Genomic DNA, 19,356 nt, shown 5'->3' with positions numbered 1-19,356 from the left:
TTCTCCAAACCTGCTATTGCCCTCTCCCCCCACCAACAAACACACACCCTTTTGGCTGAAAGCTCGACTTGCCCCGAAACAGAAAGTTACACACAGGGCAGGCTGCTGTCAGCGTGCAGGAAGGTTAAGGAAACAGGAAGCCACGCCAAAAACCCTCCCGAGCTTCCTCAGCCCCCTCCCCCGACCTCGGCAGGAACAAAACCTTCCAGGGAATCCCAGGCAGGAAGGGGGGCGGGCAGAGACCGCGCCAGGGGGTTGGCTAGAGGGAGAGGAAAAGGAGCCCCAGGACTTGGGGGAGGAGGGCGCGTGCTACGGGAGTCGGCGGCCTGCAGGAAAGTAACTTCACAACCGGTGCGTAATTCCCTTGGAGGCTTAAGTGCCCGGGCCGTTCGCCGCGCCGCTGCCAATGCCGCTGCCGCCGCCGCCACCGCGGAGCCGACTCCGGGCAGACAAAAGGAGACGCTCAACCCCCGGCGGCGGCGCGGCGGGGATGGCGGGGCTCCCGGCGCACGGAGCGCACACCCGGCAGACTCGGCCGCAGCGAAAGAGCCGCGCGGACCCACGGCTCCCACCCCGACTGCGGGCGCCGGAGGGGGTCAGGTCGGGGGGGAGGGGCGGGGGTTCGGGCGCGCCGGCACCGCGCGGGACCCGAGGAGGCGCACAGCTCGCTTACCTGGTAAGTAATACAGAGGCGGCTTCAATCCAAACATGATTTAAATTAGAATTCCATAGTGGTCAGAGAGGGACGGAAAAGGAAAAAAATGTGAAAATCCAGCAAGGAAACAAGAAGCACCGGCCAAGCCACGGCGCGCAAAAATGTCCAAAACAATAAAATAAAGGCAGAAAAGCGATCCGAAGAGCGACGAAAAAAAATGAGTCTTCCTTCCCCCAAGATGATCAAAAGGCTGTCTCTCTGGCCGGCTCCCGGGCAGTTTGGGCCACCTCGGCCCTGGCAGGTCCACAATGAGGTAATTGACGGCCAAGGGCGGCGGGGGCCTCCGCAGCTGCCCGGTGTCTTCGCCGCGTGTGTATTTGCTGCCTTTTGGACTTGAGATGCAAATAAAAAAAGGGGGGGGGGGGAAGGCGGAGGGAAGCAGGCGGGAGAGCGCTGAGGAGCGAGAGAAAAATAAAGGGGGGAGGTGAGGGTGATGAAATTGGGGGTTAAGATCTTCAGGGATTACTCATTTGAAAGAGAGAAAGAAGGAAAAAAAAAAAAAGCAGCCCCCAAGACGTGAGAGTAGCAATCTCTCCTCCTTTCAGTCATTTGAATGTCAAGGGCGAGGGTCAACAGACCTGTTTCCAACAGGGTTTCACGTTCAGAACCAGAAGGAAAAAGGAAGGGGGGGCGGCGGGAGGGGGTATCTCTTGTTGCCAAGGAGAAATCGGCTTTGTTTTCGTTTCCCCTTAGCTACTGGGTGAGGAGGGGCGGGGATGGGGGAGAGGAGGAGGGGGCGAGCGGGAGAGGAGAGAGGAGAAAATTAATACCCAAACAGCCAAGAAGTACCGAGGGGGCGATTTCTTCTCGTAAATAAAGGAGGCAGCGACTGCAAACAAGTCTCGGGCAGGAGAAAGCAGGCGGAGGAGCCGGCTCCCCTCCCCCTCTCGCCACCAGCCCCCCCCCTTTTTTTTTGGTTATCTCCCTGGCCCGGCGTCCCACCACTGACTCAGAGAGAAGGGGTGGGGGAAGGAGGAGAAAGAACTCGCGGGGGTTCGGCGCCCGGCAGAAGGAGGCTGGAGCCGAGCTGGGAGGCGAGAGCGCACGGCGGTGGAGAGCCCCTCGATCAATTTTCATGCAAGAATCATTATCGGTAAATTGGAAAGCTGGCTGCCTGACAGCAGATTTGTCTCCCCTAATGAAAGCGAAAGGGTAGGGGCGCAGCGGCGGGCGGCTGCAGGCGGCGGCGGCGGCTCCTTCCGTCTCTACGCGGCATCTTCCGAGAGCTCCATGCTTCGCAGGGCGATAATAATAGTTTCACTTGCCAGCTTCCCCCAGCTCGGCCGTTGGGCCGGGCCGCCGATCCATGCGGACGGAGGTTGGAGCGTAGAACCGGGCTCCCAACTGCCCACCGAGGACCGTGCTGCTGGCAGCAGGGTGCTCCCTTGGCCCCAAAGCTGGAGCCGCTCGGAAACAGTGGGCTGCTGCGGGCGCCGCCGGTCCCCCCTCGGGCTGCCCAACTCCGCGCTCTGGCTGCCCGCCCGCCCGCGCTCCCGCCCGCCCTCAGCGCGCCCGCCCTCACTCCCTCCCACCCCACCCTCAACTGACAGCTGCGGGAGCCGGGAGTGCACTCGCGCCTGGCCCGGGAGGAGGATCCCCGCGCTGTGCCCGGGGGGCGCTCGGCCGCCCTTTGTGCAACCGACGCGAGACTGCGGAAACGCACACGCTGGCCGGGCGGAGGGGGGCTCAGCAGGCAAGCGGCTTCTCTTCCCACCCCACCCCACTTCTTAAAAATCCCTGTTGCAAGTGTAATCAAATGCTTGATACCATCTCCCACACTCTCCAGCACCGGTGCGTTATCAGATCCAGGAAGGCATGCTTCCAGGCAAATAGACCTAATAAATGCTATTACTGGGATTCTGCGAGCCCCGGCTGCACCATAGTAACGAGAGCCCTGGCTAATTTGGTTTAAGAAAACGATCAACCGCACAGAGAGCGTGTGAGCGAGCTTGGAGCCTGTATCTCTCCACCTCACGCTGCCTCTCTTTCACACCAGCTCAAGAAGGCCCCATGTGATAATTCCCCAAATCGGAGGGGAAAGAACCCTGCCGCCAAACCACATCCTGTGTGCTCCCTGTCCAGCCCCAGCGATTTTAAAGAGACAGAATCCATTTACCCAGGGCCCCTCCAGCATGGGCTGCAAAGCCGCCTCTTGGTGTGACAATTTGTTTTCAAGCCCTTTTGCCTTCTGAAGGGCCCCATCGGTGGCAAAACCAGCCGAAATCGCGACTTGGTGACACTCAAAAGGTCACCTTTTGACCCCAGATACAATCATGTGGGTTTGAAGAAAAGAGGGGCGCGCGGTCACGCCTCGCTTGGGTTCCTGCCAACGCTCTTCAGCCACTGCGTAAATCAGGGGTCCCCAGCGGCAGCCCCGGGGTCCCTGCTAAACGCTGCGGCTTCAGATGGCAATTGAACTCCCGGAATGATACTCTAGAGGAGAGTTCAGGAAGGCAAAGCGGGGGAGTTGAAGGACCCGGCGTGCCTTCTGACACCCGCCCCCCCCCCCCCCGCCCTTCTCGCCAGAATCTTCTTAAGTGGGCCGGGTGGAGCGCATGGAGCTAAGGAGGGGTGGCACTCCTCCCCACCGCCGCCAACGGCTCGGTGGGCACCGCGCGCAGGCGGCTGCCTTTTCCGCCGGCCCGGCTACGGCGGGGGGCGAAGGGGGAGCGGTTGCGGGAAGCAGAGGTTAATCTCCCCAGTTCTCCCCTGCGCCCTCCTGGCGCCCCCTCCCTGCCACCGCGGGCGGGCGACCGAGCGCGCGCAGGCACCGGGGAGGGCGTCTAGGTGGCTGTCCTGGAGGACACCGGCCACTCGGGGCCGCCCGCGCCCGCCGCCAGCATCTGGCCGCTCCGCCCCGTGCTGACCCCGGAGGTCGCGCCCGGCCTTCGGCGGCGGCGGCCCTTTGTTTCCGGGGCTGAGTGGTGGCGCGCTCAGCCTCCCCCTGCGCCCGCCGCCGGCCTTGCAAGAGAGGCAGCGGCTTGGCATGGTGGGATCAGGAACCAGCAGCTGCCCCCCCTGGCCTGGGCTCCTGCAGCTCCCCACCCACCCACCCACTCACTTATCACCCGCTTATCTCCCGCATACTCGAAAAACTGCACCCTTCTGCGAGTGGGGGGCATGTGGGTTGGGCTCGAGGGACTGTCCAGTGTAAGCTGCGACCCACCACCCTAACCCCTCACAAGCTCGGGAAATCTCGGTTCTAGGGGGTGGGGTGGGAATGGAAACAGACTATTTTTAAAAGACCCTAAACTATCAGTTTCTGTTGTCATTCTTTTATTGGTTTTTAATTCTCCGGGATTACGTGAACAACAGTAGTAATTAATACTAAACCTTCCTCTACTGTATATGCTAATGGCAGGAGCCATAAAAATTAATTTGCAAACATGTCATTACACAATAGCTGTACAAGCAATAAACCTGTAATTATGGGCCAATCATAGGGTACAGAGGGAGGGGCGCTCCCCAATCTGCTGGGTGCCCCCCTTCCCCTGCTAAAGTGGGGACAGCGGTGCCAGAAACAAGCACGCCTTCTAGGGGCCACCTGTGGCGAAGGAACAGCCCCAACTCCTGGGGAATGGGAATCTCTAGTCTGAGTTCCAACTGGCCTGGTGTTTATGCAAGACCGTCTGGGGACAGCCACTCAGGGTTCCACTTTGACTGGAATTGAGTGAGGAGAGGGAAGGCAGGGCCTGGGCAAGCTCCTTGGGCCTGGGCCTTGGTGGGCACAGTAGAGGAGAGAGAAGACCACACAGAGGAGGCAGAGCAGCTGCTTATCTCTGCTTCCTTGTCAAAGGCAAATATCTCCCCTAGTAAGTATTTGTATGGCTGTGTCAATTTATCTGAGGATACTCAGGCCCAACCCTAATTGCTTTCTGCCACACCTTTGGGAAAGAGGTGAGCTGTAAGATTCTAGTGACAGCTCAGCCTCCTTTGGCCCTGGGTCTGGGCCTCTGAAAGTAGGTTAGTGACATTTCCTGGTGACAGGGACGTCTGTAAGGAAGGAAAACATGAGCTCCACCATGGGATGCTGGCCTCACTGCAGCCAGGACGACCTGGTGCCGAAACAGCTGAAAAATATAAAGCAAGGCCCACCATGCCAAGGTCTGCTGAATGGCCTGGCTTTCCACTGAATGGCTCGGTTGTTTGCCATAATTCAGCTGAACGGGCCGCTGGGCGAGTTTCCCCTTTCCCGCCGGCCCTTGTGGCTTGGCTGAGGGTTTTGGAACCCATCACTGCAGCCATTCATTCCCAGGAGAGCCACCTCCTTCTCCAAGGGGATCGGATGGCCATGCTGGGAGAGGGTGGGGCAGCCGGTCCAGGCCACACCTGGACCAGAGGATATGCCCAGGTGAGAGGGGTCACAGGGAAAGGGTGTCTCTTCCTTTCTCCCTTCACCCCCTATTCTCTGGCAGAGCTACCTGGCTTCACTGTCTTCCTTCCTCCCTCCCTCTCAGTTATCCCCTGGGGAGGCAGTGTGCAGGGCCAGCAGAACCGAGCCTCCAGTTTCCCCTTCTGAAGAGCTTGGGAACACCATGGGGAGAGTGGCTCTCTCAAGGAGACCCCTGTCCTGCCCCTGCCCACACCACAAGCCATCCCAGGGTCAGACAGTTGGCCTGGGCAAGGTGGAGAGAAAAGAAAAGCATGTCATCTCTCAATGGGAAGACAAGCTGGGGGCTGGGCTGCCCCTAGAAGGAGGCACAAAACCTCCAGAGCGCCACCCTGAAGACACAGGGCCCCCTCCTTGCCCCCACCAGCTGTGCCTTCAAAATGGAGGAGACCCAGACTCCCTTTAGCAGGGCAGCTGCCTGTCACCACACAGAGACAACCGAGTGGGCCAAGAGAGCCAGCTGAACACAATAAAAATAGCCTTGCGCACGTGCTGAGAATCGGGCTGCAGGCAGAGTCTGGTCCGAGAGTGTGGAGGCCGTGTGCCTGCAGACCCCGCTGCCCATTCTTCATTGGTGGCTGCCCAGCTAGGCCACAGCCTCACCTTCTGAACATGGGCTACTCCCCATGAGTCCCAGACAAGGGGGCAGTGGGAGACCATGTGGCTGACCTGAATGCCCCGTCCTCGTAGGTCGGCGGCCTCAATGTCCACCTTTAGAACGACAATGCCAGCTGACACTTCCTCCCTATACAGTCTGTGCCCACCATGGTTCTAAGCACGTTTCACAGATCCTTGCAACAGCCCTGTGCATGGTCACCATTAGGAACCCCATTTCCCAGGGGGAGGCACAGGGCTAGTAGGTGGCAGAGCTGGGCTTTGAACCCAGGCTGGCTCCAGAGTCTACGTCCTTAACCATCATGTGTCCTTAACCATCATGCGGCGGAAGGCAGGGGAGTGGCAGACCAGAGCTCAAGTTCCAGCTGGGCCCTCACCCTTTGTGCCCTTGGACAGTGATGCCAGTATTTTGAGCCTCGGTTTCCTCATCTGGAAAGTGGGGTGAATAGTCCCATGTCCCAGAAGGATATCAGTGACCACTCCTGGGCCTGGCAGAGAGTAGAGTCCATAAATTGAGCCGTAATTATTCCTGCATTTTGGAAAATAGCAGCTACTCAGGCAGACAGGGCCTCAGTACAGGCGGGGACCCATGCTGAGTGCTGTCTCCTGAGCATTATCTTATCAGGAACTTGCCACCACCCTCCATGGAGGCAGGTGTTAGGACAGGAGGCCCAGAGAAGGGAAGCCACTCCCTGAGGCACACAGGAGCGACTAACCCGGCTTCTCCCTCCCTCTAGCTCCAGTCCTTAGGTGACTGCCTGTCTGTGAATGTTCTAGTGGCCAGATAAGCAAGTCTGAAGTGAGAACACAAAGAAGGACCTCTGCCCAGCAACCCTCCTAGTGCCGTCTGTGTACCCAGGTTTGCTCCTGCCTTTGCAGATGTATTTACTTTTGTTTTCCTGTTACCCTGGGGTGCTCTAGCTATACCCCACCCAGGGTGCATGGGCAGGTTTCTGTGAGTCCAACCAGGCTGCCTGGGGCTGGGCTGCCTCCACTCTGCCCCTATGTAGTGGGCTGCATAGGGGCCCCTCAAAAGGTACGTCTACCCAGAACCTGTGAATGTGGCTTTATTTAGAAAAAGGATCTGAAAATGAGATCATGCGGGATTAGGGTGGACCCTAAATCCAATGACAAGTGTCCTTGTAAGAGACAGAAGAGGACACACAGGCACACAGGGGAGATAGAAGTCCGTGTAAGAGGCTAGAGTGATACAGCCACAAGCCAAGGAATTCCTGGGGCTGCCAGAAGCTGGAAGAGACAAGGCAGGATCCTCTCCTAGAGTCTTCAGAGGGTGCACTGCCCTGCTGACAACTTGATTTTAGACTTCTGTCTTTCGGACATGTGAGAGAATAAATTTCTGTTGTTTTAAGACACCCAGTGTATGGCATCTTGTCACAGCAGCCCCAGGACTCTCATATACCCTGTCACTTCTCTAAAGGTGGAGTGTTCTGTGTCCTGCCAACCCAGGGAGGCCCTGGGCATCATCTGAGCTGGACACCTCAGGCCTGCAGCCAGCCAAGCCCATCTCTTCTTTGGGCCTTTAATGAAGGTTTAAAGTAAATGAAGTAGCTGAAGTCACACCCAATGGAATGAGGAGCTTTTTGATGGCCTACCTTCTCGCCCCACCCTCTGGTGACACCCATTTTCCAGATGGGGTTTTGGGAGCAGCCTGGGCCCCACGTGACCATGAGATGCAGTTGTCTACCCAGGAATGGCAGGGCAGCCTCCCTGATGACTGACCTTTGAGCTTAAGGCTCTGCTCACCTCGCACCCCTGCAGACCTGCAAAGCCTGGGTAACAGCAAGAATCCTCTGTGGGGCCAGCTGTGCACCAAACGTGTTCCCTATTCCTCCTGGGCTCACACCCAGACCACATTTCTCAACCTCTACACAGCTGTCGGGGCCGAGAGAATGTGGGTGATATAATAACCCCCCACCTCTAGGGCTGGCCCTGAAGCGCTTCCTGCAGGCACCTCCATTCTCTTCCCCCATATGCCCACTGGATGTTGGCTCCCAGGATGACCCTGAGATCCATGTGTGGGAAACAGCAGCACCTTCATCAGCTTGAGCCCCCAAATGATGTTGAGAGCTCAGTTCTTGCCCCCCACCCCCATTGTAGATCATGTGGATGTGTGGGCAAGAAATAACATCTACTGTGTAATTTCTATTGTGCTGAGCCACTGGGGTGTCAGGATCTATTTGTTACAGCAGCTAATGTCAGTCTAATACACATAACAATAGGTCCCTTTTACAGATGTCTACTTAACAACGCCAAGCACTGCGCTAGATGCTTTAAATACATTGTCTTATTACAGCCTTATAACAAAAATAGCTTTATTATCCTATTTTTCAGTCCCTAGGTGGCGCAAATGGTTAAGTGCTTGATTATTAATCGAAAGGCTGGCGGTTCAAACCCACCCAGAGGCACCTTAGATAAAAAGCCAGGCAATCTATTTCCAAAAGGTCACAGCCACTGAAAAGCCTATGAAGCACAGTTGTACTCTGATACATAGGGGGTCTCCATGAGTCGAAATCAACTCAATGCCAACTGGTTTTATTTTGTTTTTCAGATAAAGAAACAGATTCAGAGAGGTAAAGTGACTTGCCCAAGATCACAGTCAGTAAGAGGAAAAACTCAGATTTGAACCCAGTCAAGCTTGACTCCAGATGTTGGATTTTTAGCTGCTTTCAGGAGTGTATCCCTCATGTCTCTCCAGTAGGACCTGGCAAAAAGGCTTTAGCCCAGAAACCCCTTTTTCATGAAAACCAAGGCAAATGAACAAACAAGAAGCAAGAACCCTGCATCTCACGATCCATACTCAGAACCATGAATTTGACCTTCAGTTTAGGTTGGCCCCTGGAGAGGGCTGCAGCAAGCCCAGTATTTGGGAACTTTAAAAAATACTGGAGAGATTGGAGTGACGCTGCCACGAGCCAAAGAACACCTGGGGTGCCAGAAGCTGGGAGAAAGGTCCTCCCCTAGAACATTTAGAGAGAACACAGCCCTGCAACACCTGATTTGGACTTCTGGCCTCCAGAAATGTGAGACTATAAACAGAGGCAGGGATACGGCCCAAGTGCTCCCTTTTCGTGGGCCACGCACGACCAAGAACATCAGGCGGAGACTATGTTTGGAACTGCCTGGCCGCGCAGCTCACCCTAGAAAGGGCCCTCTCACTGCCCTCGAATGCCTCCAGGATGCAGGCAGGCAAAGGGAGCTGACTTGTAACTGCAGACAGCTCTCTTGTCACCGGATTGCTTTGTGCAGGGCCAACATGGCCTGGCAAATGGCTGGAGAGACACACTGGGCAAATTGGGGAGTCAGTGAGGCTCCCCAAATCCCTAGGCAGGCTGGGGACATTGAAGGGACAGCCTGTGTGCAGCCTCTGCATATCTGCCCCTTTGCTATCCTCCCTTGCTGCCTGGGGGAAAATCGAACAGGCTTTCTTCTCCCGACTGGTGACTGCTCACCAGAGACCACGGAAACCTTGTTCAAGGGAAAGACATATTTGTGAACAGCCGTTCCTGCTGGCTGCCTTGGTGAATGCTGGGGAGGAAGTCACCACCAGAGATGCAATTACCCATCTGTGGATGACACGCGGATCTACCTGCCTCCCCCTGGCCTCAATGGTTCAGGTCTGTGTAGCCCTCCAGGCGACATGATGGGGCTTGAAAAAGGTAGCTTCTTGCTGGCTTTTCGTCTTGAGCTGGGCACTGACTTTGTAGTACTCAAGTAGGGGGCCCGAGGGCTCCTTTCATCCTCTGCCTTTACCTTGTGTTGTGGGCTGAATTGTGTCCCTCCGAAAGGACATGTTGAAGTCCTGACCCCTGGTACCTATAAATGTGACCTTGTTTGGAAACAAGGCCTTTGAAGATGTTACCAGCTAAGTTTACATGAGGTCATATTGGAGAAGGGGTCCATGGGTGGTCCTTAATGTGCTCGGCTGCTATCCGAAAGGCTGGAGGTTTGAGTCCATCCAGAGGTACCTCTGAAGAAAGGCCTGGAGATCTACTTCCAAAAAGTCAGTCATTGAAAACCCTAGGGAGCACAGTTCTACTCTGACACATGTGTGGCCACCTTAGTTCGAGCTGACTTGACAGCAACTCGTTATGCTACAGTAGTTGGGCCCTGATCTAATCACAGTGGCGTCCTTATAAAAGAGATACGAATACAGAGGGGAGACAACCATGTGAAGACAGAGCCAGAGACAATCCACTGCTGCCTTTAAAAGTCACCCACATTGTGGCACTTTGTTATAGCAGCCCCAGGCAATCTACAGACCTTGCAAAGAAATCCCAGTGTCAGCCCTACCACTGCCCTCCCCACCGCGTTCCCCTCGCCCACCTCTCTGGGCTGCCTCCAGGGCCTGAGCTGTCCTTTACTTACCCCCCAGGGGGTCATGGCAAGCCCCAGCACCTGCAGTGATGGAGAGAACCATGGACATGTCCCCAAAATGGAATGTTCTTCCTATAATATTACTTCTCTCTCCTGTCCTTTGCAAAGCACAGATGCAGCTCATGGTGTCTCCCTATCGGCACAGCTGACATCTGGGCTGGATGCTTCATGGTGGGGGCTGTCTGGTGCATTATAAGATGTTGAGCAGCATCCCTGGCCTCCACCTTCTAGATGCCATTTGCACACCCCAGGTGGGCAAACAAAAAACATCTCCAGACAATGCCTGATATTCCCTGGGGGGCAAAACCGCTGAGAACCACTGATACAAAAAAAAAAAAAACCAAACCCAGTGCCGTCGAGTCGATTCCGACTCATAGCGACCCTATAGGATGGAGTTGAACTGCCCCATAGAGTTTCCAAGGAGCGCCGGGTAGATTCGAACTGCCAACTCTTTGGTTAGCAGCCGTAGCACTTAACCACTAGGTCACCAGGGTTTCCGAGCACCATTGATATAAAAAAAAACTGAGCCAGGAGGTTGGTTGACCTGGGCTTGAGACCTCATCTACCACTGACCTTAAACAAGCAGCTGGCTCTCTCTTGGTCCCGGTTTTGTGAACAGTTAGAGGGGTGGAAGGGGGTGCCTGGTCTTCCGGCTCCAGGAGTCTCTGACTCTCCAGTGCTGCTCAGAATCAACGGTTCTAAAGTGAGGACAAGCCTGTGACTCAGGAGATGGGGTCACAAGGGATCCAGTGGCTTTGTCCCCAGCAGTGCTCAAACAGAAAACAAGGGTGGGCCAACATGGCAGGCGGGCAACCCCGGTGTCTCTGGCCTCTCGACTTTTTCCCCCACAGTCATCTTTCTCCCCAACCTAAACAAAACCTGCTCTGGAAAAAAAAACAAGCATCTTCTATCAGTCATTTGGGAACCCTGGTGGCTTAGTGGTTAAGTGCTACGGCTGCTAACCAAAAGGTTTGCAGTTCGAATCCACCAGGTGCTCCTTGGAAACTCTATGGGGCAGCTCTACTCTGTCCTATAGGGTCACCATGAGTCGGAAACAACTCTATGGCAATGTTTTTTTCAATCAGTCATTTACACTCCAGTACGATTTAGCCTCACCTCCAGTATCTTTCTAGAACCAAGGCCATAGCCCTGGTTGGGGGCATCTCAAGGGCCTGGAACAGCCGTAGGATGTATTTGGGAAGGGCAGGATAAAAGAGCCATTCTGCCCTCTTGGACTAAAATGGTACTTTCTATTTCATGTGAGCCTTGATGTGACGGGGTGGACTTCTGGGTGTCTGTCTCAACAGCTGCCAGGAGAGGGAGGGAAGAGCTGCAGTCAAGTGCTGGGCTTGGGGGGAGTTACGTGACTCAGAAACATCATGATAAAGAAGCAGGCTCACCAACATACCCGGCTCCGAGTGGACAAGTCCACCAGATTTTGGGATCACCGCCAGTCTCCTGACAGCACCTGGCAAATACCAGCTTGTGCTGAGCTGAACAGAGCACCAGGGCCTGCCTGCACATTCTCGGTGGGTGACCACAACGCTGAACCATGTGTCCCAAAGACAGGATTTCCGGTTGCTCGTGGGGGTGGATTATCCAGAGTTGGTTCTACTTCGGCTTTTAATGGGAAGGTAGGATGACTGTCTCTAGGGCTGGGGGAGCACACATCTGTTGATTTCTGCAGAGTGGGAGGCATATGCATCTGGGAGAGAATGCTGGGTCCCAGCACGGCTCTGCTCCCATTGCAGGTGCGGTGTGGCTCTGGCCTCGTCTGGCCTTCAGTCTCCTCCTCTGCAGGAGGCTTGGACTAAATGATCTCCCAGGCCTTCCAGCTCCGCGAGTCCGTGATTAATAAAACTCAGACACACCATCTGCTTGCTCTGACATTTAAGAAAAAGAACGGATTTCCAAAGAAAAAGCCGCCCCGCATAGCACGTTTCTCCTGCTTCGCCTGCTGATCTGATGTGGGTTCACGCCCTCCTAGCCCCACCCCAGCTTTAAAAATCTCTGCGTGCACACACACAATCACACAGGGAGCTATCCCCCCACCCCAAAAGTTAAAAATGGGCAGCTGGCTGATGATGGGGGCTTGCCCTAGTAGAAGTCTGAAATAACTGCAGTCTGTCAGCTGGGATGTCTTCCAGGCGTCCCACCCTTATAAGGCCTTCCCTGTCCTGATTGCAGGTGCTCAGACATCTTCTCATCAGCTCCTCCCAGCGTTGGGGTGTGGGAACTGCTGTCCGTTTTACAGAATGGGAAACAGCTCAAGAATGAAGGGCTGCCCCCTCCCCGCACTGGTCATACAAATGACAGGCAGTGTGTGTGTGTGTGTGTGTGTGTGTGTGTGTGTGTGTAGAATATTCTGTGCCACGCAGGGTGGTGTACTTCACAGCCCATCCTCCAGATGGACCCTTCACCCTCCAAGGTGGCCACATACCTAACAACAATGTGCTACGGTAGGGGAGTCTCAGGCTCACTCTGCTCCTAGGCACAGGGACGTGGGCCCACTGTGACAAGACCAATCCACACAGTGCCTGTAAAGGCCAAGAGGAGTGGGGCGAGGGGGGAAAGTGGGGCCAGAGCTGGTTCGCGGGGGAGACAGTTGGGGCCGGGGGAGACTCCCCCACCAGCTCATACCCTGGAAGAGCTGAGTAGGTTGGCAGGTGCCTGGTTCAACCTGTGAGTCCTGTGTGGCGGCCTTGGGTGGCCAGGTGTCCAATGGCCCAGTGTGTGGCTTTCTCCACCAAGGCCCTGTGGACGAAGTCCTTGGGAAGCCCCCTGCCCAGGGTTTGGCACTCCATGCTACTGGATCTCAATCGAGCCCCCACCTGCTGCCCTTTTGCTGCTCGTCAGGACCCCAGATGATCTGCTTGAGGGAATCTCAGGTGACCTACTCATGGGGACCCCAGATAATTCACTCATGGGATCCCAGATAATCTGTTCATGGTGACCCCAGATGATCCACTCTCACTGCCCCAACCATTTGCCTCTCGGCCTCCCTGGCAGGTTTCAGACTCTTCTCTTGCTGCCTTCCTCCCAGGTTTTTGACTGGGCTCCCTGCTTCTGCCCTGACCTCTCTGGACACACGTCCACACTCCCTGCCACCCTCCCTGTCAAGTGCAACCCCTGGGCCCTCCTCTCATGGCCTGTCATCTGCCCTCTCCACCCACTGTTCCCCCGCCTTGTGCCCTGCTGCCTGGAGAAGTGGCCTGGACTTCCTGTTTCTCATCGTTGCCATTAAAATCAACCCAAAATGTAGGATAAAAATATACATCCAGCTTCTTTAAAGCACCAAAGAGCTGACAAGACTATAAGGAATTACCAGGTCAGGAGGGACTGAGAAACAGGAGCCTCTGCAGCTGACCCAGCAGAGAGGATGCATTCACCCTGCGGACATCTGCAGATCCCGGGAAATTTGAACTTCTGTTTTTATGGCCTTGAGGGTCAAGAGGGACAGAAACCAAAGCGGTGAACCCTCTGGACAAATTGTGGGTCTAACAGGAGACCCTCTCCACATTAAAGGGAGCCCAAAGAACTACCCATTTAGAGTGTCAGTGAAGGGGAAGTTGACCAGCCCTTATACAGAAGCACAAGCCAGGTTTGAATCTCTTATGCTGCCCAAGGGTTATTAAACCCTGAAGTGGATTAAGGTGCTTTCAGAGTGGTTGTGTCTCCAGCTGGGGCTGGCAAACCTGTCAGAAACAAATACAAATTATCCAGAAGGAAAGCACCTTCATCCTGGACTTCAAATTATTTCTGTAAAACTTTTTTTCAAGTATAATGACCAGCACATAGTCAAAGATAACCAGGCACACAAGAAAATCCACACTTCCTGACTGAGAATCAGCAGAAACAATAGCCGACTGAACCAGGTCTGCACTGACTCCAGAGATTAAAAACACCTAAGCCTGTACAACAGCTCTGCTGACTCTGAAAAAGAAATAATGGACACACTTGAAGGTATCTGCAGAGAACCGGAAATCATAATGAGAAGTGGTACAGTTTAACATCTCATCACAATGAAAGCTCCATGAGGGCAGGGGCTCTGTCTTGTTTACTTGTGTGTCCCCTAAAACAACGCCTGCTCACAGAAGGAGCTCAATAGCTACGTGTGGGCTAAGTAATGAACACGCTGGACCTGAGACCTTCAGGGAGGTGACTAGGTGAGCAACCAGTCCACTTCAGGAGAACCAAGTGAATCATTCTAGCTGGTGCACATGTAGGTGAGAGAGGAGGTGATTAACCCCAAATTTCCCTTCAACGTGACATTTCTCTGTACAAAGACAGGTGCTAATGAAAAAACAAACCCAGCCACAGCACGGCCTCCACAGTGGAAAAAAACAACCCAGAGGTGTAACGACTCTTGCAAAAAGCTGAATTCTTTAGGCCAAAACAAGCACCCCCTACCGCTATAATTTCAAGTTATCTGCTCTTTATTACGACTCATGGCCTTGGCTTTCAAAGCCTCTACCAGGGATTCTTTTTGTGGGGGCAATTTTGGTGCCTGCAATTAGCTGAACAGGCATCTTTTGTCCCTGCTAAAGCACTCAATTGCAGGTGTAATTAGGTTCCCTCACCCCTGAAATCTGCAGAGAGCCGCCCGCCTTGACTAACTGCACCCACAATTAAGTGCTTACGGGCATGTGGCTGGAGCCGGCAAACATGTGCACGCGGCTAATCGCAGGGGCACCAAGCGGCCTTTCAAAAATAGAAACCGCGTTGGAGAGCTCCAGCCTTTGCATTTGTTGTTCAAACGGCTCTGTCCAGCTGGGAATAATGAGGAAAGACAAACACGCCAATTAGCCTGGGTCCATACATAAATAAACCGCACGGCTCCTTAATTAAGCCACTTACAGGAGTGGGCAAGGCTGGTGAGGATGGGAGCAGAAGGGAGATGCCCCTGGGGGCCAGCACAGGTACCGGGGGGCGGGCCTTTCGGGAGCTCAGTGCAGACGCCATTTTGGCCATGGTGGAGGAGCCACTGGGAGGCCGGGACCCTTTTAGAGCTGGCTGTTGGCCTTTTGGGCCGAGGGATCTAGGAGGAAGGGGGCTTGGGGGCTGGAGAGGGATGGTGGGAGATGGGCAAGGGCCTCCTGGGGGAGAGGCAGGCTGGGTTGGGAAAGGAAGTGGAGGTGTTTTAAACCCTGTACCCGGGAGACTGGCAAGGTGATAATGAGCCCACTTCCTTTGTCCCTTTCCAGGAGCTGGACTTGGATGGCACGTGACCTTGTTCCTGGAAGCAGTGCACCTGCTAGGTCCTCTCCCCTCCCCGGGGCTCAGAGGGGTGGTTCTGTTGGACTAAACCCACCTGCTCCCCAGGTCTGCACCATGCAAGACAGCTCCAGAGTCCACCCAGGCCCTGTGCACCCTCCCCAGCTACAAGCAGTATACTCACTTCAGTGGACACACAATTAAAAAATGGACACATGTGGCCAGCCATGAGGACAGGATGCGCCAAGAGGTGCAAGGCCCATTTGAAGACTGGGTAATTTCTGTACTTCTACCCCTCCCCCAGCACAAACAACACTTTCTAAACTCCCTGCCACACTGCTCCATTGTTTCTGAACAATGAAACTGCAGTGCAATAAACTACTTAACATGGCCTTTCTAGCCATAGTCTTTGTGACTCACACGCACTGATTGAGTGGGACTCTGCAAATAAAGTGTATGGAACCCTAATGAGGGGACTGGTCAGTTTTGCCATCACACTAGGCTTAAAATGAGCCATGCCCAAGGCAGGAGGAGAGGATCTCACCACCAGGAGTGGAGTGCGTCCTTTGGACCTGGGATCCCTGTGCTGAGAAGTTCCTGAAACCCGGAGACTGAGAGAGAGAGCTGTAACACCAAAGATTGGTGAGAAGCAGAGAAATGGTGGCAGCAGAGGCAGAAGACCAGCAGGAGATGGTGCAGTGGGCTTCTGGCCCACAGAGTAAGAAAGCTGAGTGCTTTTGGGCAGGAGGCTTACTGGCAGAGAAGGATGCCTCTGGGCACTTGGGGAAGCTAGGTTTGCCCATCCCTGGAGCTAGAGCTGAGTGCCTTCAGGCAGAAGGCTTATTGGCAGAGTAGGGTGCCTCTGGGTACTTACTGGCAGAGCTAAAAGAGCTTTGTAACACCTGCCTGAGCAGGGCAGAGGCCAGGCTGAGGGGCTGAGGGCCAGACAGAGACCGGCCTGTGGGCATGGCTGGGAAGAGGCTGTTCTGATCAAAGAACTGTATCCTGAGCATTCCTGAGCCTGAACTGTAACTGGTTATTTCCCTAATAAACCCCATAACTGTGAATATGGTCTGTGAGTTCTGTGTGGCCGTTGCAAAGGATTATGAAACGAAGCAGAGAAGTAGAGAGTGTCATGGGAGGGATGGTTGGTGTCAGAATTGGTAAAAAGGTTGGAGAGAAGAGGCATGTCTGACCTCTGCCTCATAGGAATCAGCCTTGGGCTGTGGATCTTGACTCTCCTTTCCTCTTGTGAAATTAGATGAGGAGGTCAGGTGCCCCTGCCATGCCATTTTTACAGAAACCAAGTAGATTAAAAAAAAAAAAAAGTAGATTAGAGCCCCCATAATCAGGTGAGGGAGAAAAACCCCCAACCCCCACCCCCCAGTAGCACCAAAGAAAGCAATTTGCCTTTTGCAGAGCTCAGCACTACCGGCTGAAAGCAAAGGGCAAAGGCGATATTTAGATAATTAAAAACCCATTGCTGGTGGGGCCAGCCTGGCAGCCACAGGTAACTCCAGGATGAACCAGCAGTGGCTCAGACTAGCCGGGATGCTTCTCATGGCTGTGGGGGACGAGAGGTCTGGGAGTCCAGGCTGGTAGGAAGTCCTGGCCAGAGAGGAGTCAAGTTCAAGATGGTTATTCTGGCTTTAGGGTCCCTGTAAGACCTGGCCTGCCTCTCTGCCTCGCTGCCTCTGCTCCAGCTTCACTGATCTCCATGCCATTCCTCAAACTCACCCAGCTTCCTCCTGCCTCTGGGCCTTTGCACTCACTGTTCCCTCACCTGGAATTTCCCACACTATCCCACATCCCTCCTTCTCTCCCTCCAATCAGGTCTCCCCTCAAAGGCCTAAAGTGGCTTCATACACCCCTCCGTGGCTACTCCACTCCCTCACACTATTATATCCTTTTTAAAAACAGCTTTAAATACACTGGATATAATTCAAATATATAATGTACCTATTTAAGGGAATGATTCCATGGTTTTTTAGTACAGTCACAGAGGCTGTGCAAGCATCACCACAACTTTAGAACATTTTCATCACTTCAAAAAGAAATTCCTTTAGTTGGAGTCCCTGGCTGGCACAAATGGGTAAGCATTCAACTACTAATTTAAAGGTTGGTGGTTCGAACCCACTCAGAGGCACCTCAGAAGAAAGAGCTGGTGACCTGCTTCCAAAAGGTCACAGTCTTGAAAATCTACTCTGCACACATGGGGTCACCATGAATCAAAATCAACTTGACAGCAACTGGACACCCTTTAACTATCACCCCCTGTCCCCTCATCAAGGATTCCTGGTGGTGCAATAGTTAAGCACTTGGCTGTTAAATGAAAGGTCAGTGGCTAGAACCCGCCAGTGGCTCTGTAGGAGAAAAGACCTGGTGATCTGCTCCCATAAAGATTACAACCTAGGAAGCCCTATGGAGCAGTTCTACTCTGTCGTATAAGGTCACTGTGTTTTGGAATCGACTCAATGGCACACAATAACAACATCCCCTCATTGCCCCTCCCATCCTAGGTAACCACTAATTACTTTTCCCACAGATTTTCCTATTCTAGACATTTCATGGGAATGGAATCAAATAGTTTTTTTCTTGGTAGCCCTTAACGCTTGAGCTTACACCTGCCATTTTTTGTCATCTCGTCCATCTTTCTCTCAGGGGCTTTGTCAGGCTTCTCTGCCTTTGGGTCATCAGTGCCAAGCATGGTGGCTGGCACACAGTGGGGACCATTATTAGAGAAGTGAGCGCATGAATGATGCCTAAGTTGGATACGAAGCAACCCAGCGCACTGCCTCGGAAGGATGCTGAGCTAGAATCCAGACTGGGAATGTGGCCTCCGTGAGCCTGACGGCTCTGGGGGCTTCCAAATGGGGGCTTCCAAAGAGCAGTGGTCCCTGCTCCTGGAGTGCTTGACCTCAGGGGGCAGACCCTGGCTGCACTTCCAGCCCAGACAGCCCTAATCACGAAGGGTGACCACAGGCATGTCTGGCTGGGGAACCTGGGAGTCCTCACTGAGCTCTGCCTTTGAATTTTTAAAGCCTGACTCAGTGCCAAGAATCCCTGGGCTCGCAGGAGTGGAGCCTTGCTCAGCAGTCTGACCCTGTCCCTGCTCCCTGCTCCGAGCAGATGCCTGGGAATATCAAAATCCAGATAGGCCACTCTTCACAACAGCAGACTCTCGATTATTGGTTGTCATGGGGACAGCAGGCGCTAACCCACAGTAGTACACAGATCACCTGAAGCCCCGATTACACAGTCCTATGTCAGCTGCCTTTCTGATCAAATGGTGACTGGAGCAGCCAACAGGCTGCAGAGTGAGCAGGCTTGAATTTCATCTCCTGTTTTATCTCCCCATCTCTGCTTTAAGGGGCCCAGAAAGGTCCAGGTGATGGGCAGAGGCAGGGCCTGGTTACCCCTCACCTCTGCCCAAGTAGCCTCCTTCCTCTCTCCCTTCTCCAAACTTATGGAGCATTTGCCCTACACGCAGCACAACCCGTCCCTCCCCACACCCAGTGCCCGGTCTTGAGTCTCCAGAGACCTCACTTGTCACCAATAAGCAATCTTGATAGGGGCTTTTGCTTGTCCTTTTGCCTACTATTTCCTTGCAGGCCCCAAAGCACTGTCCACCCGTTTTCCCCAGACCCTTCAAGGTTGTGTGTGGGATAGTCCTCAGATACACTGATCAGGTGAGAAAGCCATTCCAGGCCAGGTGGTTTCCTGGGGTACCAAACTGCCCAGACTCCAACTTGCCCACCACTCACTGGCCTGTGACCTCTCTGTACCTGTTTCCTCACTGGACTGAATGTGGCTGTAACTACCTGGTAAGCGTAGAACATCCCGGAACCCTGTGAGGCTCAGTGTGTTCCATTACCTGTGGGGTGTGGCTAATGTCCCTACTTTATACACAAGGTCCCTGCCTGAGGTACCATGCAGGGAAGGGGCTGCTGAGGCACGCATTTGTTGAGTGGCGGACCCCTGAAAACACGGGGCAGCTCGGTAGTGACTGCCCTGGCCCCAGTGGCCT

The 19,356-nt window shown here is 54.2% G+C and overlaps 1 protein-coding gene and 1 long non-coding RNA gene across 6 annotated transcripts in view; one reads left to right on the top strand and one right to left on the bottom strand.

Moving 5' to 3' along the window:
- Positions 1–19,356, bottom strand: part of GSE1 (Gse1 coiled-coil protein) — a 446,848-nt gene that overhangs the window by 122,323 nt on the left and 305,169 nt on the right. The window lies entirely within an intron of this gene.
- Positions 297–16,183, top strand: LOC126064912 (uncharacterized). Its single transcript, XR_007514681.1, has 3 exons — positions 297–351; positions 8,290–11,644; positions 15,320–16,183. It is a non-coding gene; the product is annotated as an uncharacterized LOC126064912 (long non-coding RNA).

The sequence above is a fragment of the Elephas maximus genome, chromosome 21 (genome assembly GCF_024166365.1).
Source record: "Elephas maximus indicus isolate mEleMax1 chromosome 21, mEleMax1 primary haplotype, whole genome shotgun sequence".
NCBI classification, from domain to species: domain Eukaryota; kingdom Metazoa; phylum Chordata; class Mammalia; order Proboscidea; family Elephantidae; genus Elephas; species Elephas maximus.
Note: the sequence above shows the minus strand (reverse complement) of the source record. Positions and strands in the feature narration are given on the sequence as shown.